The 1,891-nt window shown below is 24.6% G+C and overlaps 1 pseudogene; it reads right to left on the reverse strand.

Moving 5' to 3' along the window:
- LOC108724555 (uncharacterized) lies at window positions 1–462 on the reverse strand (annotated as a pseudogene).
- Window positions 463–1,891: the final 1,429 nt, after the last annotated feature.

Here is a 1,891-nt window from a genome sequence, read left to right on the forward strand (position 1 = left end):
TTAATTAAGAAACAAATAATCGCGCTCACTCACTGTAGTGAGAAGAGTAACATCCATAACGAAACCCTTCGCGGAGAATGTATTTCCGCGGTGCATTATTTGCAAGGAAAGCAACAACTGTAACACATAAAATTAAAGTTAAATACGGGAGTGCCATTATTAATTCTGAAAGACTTCTTTTAGTTAAAGATACTTTTAAAAAAATTACCTCCTTTTTTATTCGCGCATCTGACATATTATTAAATAGATCATAAATGGTGGTGTCAATTTTCGTGGCCTGATTTTTAGCAGTCTCACAAGCCCATACTATTTTTATAAAATATTGTATTATAACCACTAACAAATACAGATCATAAATCTGATTATCCAGTTGGTTTATTATTGCGCCAATTTTCCAATATATAAAGTATGTAAAAGCAGTATATAAAAGCATAAGATGAAAGTGAGTTTGACAAAAGTCATAATAGAGCGGAGAATGCATTTCTGCAGTTCATTATTTACAAAAAAAGCAGCTGTAACTGTAACACGTAAGATTAAAGTTAAATACGGGATTACCATTATTCACAAGATTTTATTCAGTTAGAAACACTTTAAAAAAAAATTATTTCGTGTTTTATTTGTGCATCTGAAATATTATTAAGTAAATCATGAACGATGGTATCAATTTTCATGGCCTGGTTTTTACCAGTCTCACAGGCTCATATTATCAACGCCATTTTTATAAAGTAATAAAAATTGGTATTATGTATTATAAATTAAAATGTAACAAACTTTGCTTAATTGGTATTACAAAGTATTCGTTACAATCTTTGTTACAATTTTCGTATGTTATAGTGAAATTTATTGCCTTGCGCTAAATAAATATCTAAAAGAATATTAAATATTAATAACAGGAATATTAATATTAAAAAAGAGATGTAATGTAGTGCAGTGGACAAATTAAAAATAAATGTTTTTGCCAAAGTATGAAAATATAATCATGTGCGTGCGTATAAATATAACATGTTAATCTATTATCTCAAAATTACATAGCTTAAATTACACGATTCTTTTAAACTATATTATTATTGTTTATGCACATATTTAAACTTGTTATTAATTTCTGTTGTTTATAGAGATATTAAAAACGTTATTCTTACTTGTTTATATAAAAGAAATAGAAGGTGCACATTGAGAATTGTCTCAATAAATGGTTAAACCAATTTTATTTTAAAACACAAAATACATTATTTAAAACTTTAGCAGTGACTTTTAATATTTATGAATTAATAATAAGATAACAGAAAAACATAAAATTCTATGCATTAATTGCTAGTAATAAAAAAATATACTTTTTATAACGATAATGAAGAAATTCTTTGAAAATTAAATGTATCATAATTTGTAACATAAAACATTGACATTTTATTTCAAATTGTTTATAACTAAATTTCTACAATCATTGTCAGTATAACATCGATTAGATACAATAACTTTTTATTTTTATATTTATTCATATATTAAATCTTAAGTTATCGTAAGATGATCAAATATTTTGAGGATATTAATTGATTATTCCTTATATGATAAAAATAAATTTAAAATTGTACTAGCTTATAACGAAATAGTAAGTAAGCTAATAAATAAATACAAAACAATTTTTTACAACAGTTTTTCATTATTATTATTATTATGTTAAAAGGATACATAAGCGAGAGTGTAAAATATATATTAAAGACTTATTTCTAAAATACATCATATAATGTCATACATGCATCATATAATAATATAATGAAAGTTTTATCTGTATAATATAGATATATATACAGGGTGTTTCCAAATTAAATGGCAAAACTTCGGGAGCGTGTAGAGGAGTAAAAAACTAAGAAAAAAAGTCCTATAGACATATGCT

Source organism: Mycetomoellerius zeteki, unplaced genomic scaffold (assembly GCF_001594055.1).
Source record: "Mycetomoellerius zeteki isolate Tzet28-1 unplaced genomic scaffold, Tzet1.0 scaffold31, whole genome shotgun sequence".
In the NCBI taxonomy this organism is placed as follows: domain Eukaryota; kingdom Metazoa; phylum Arthropoda; class Insecta; order Hymenoptera; family Formicidae; genus Mycetomoellerius; species Mycetomoellerius zeteki.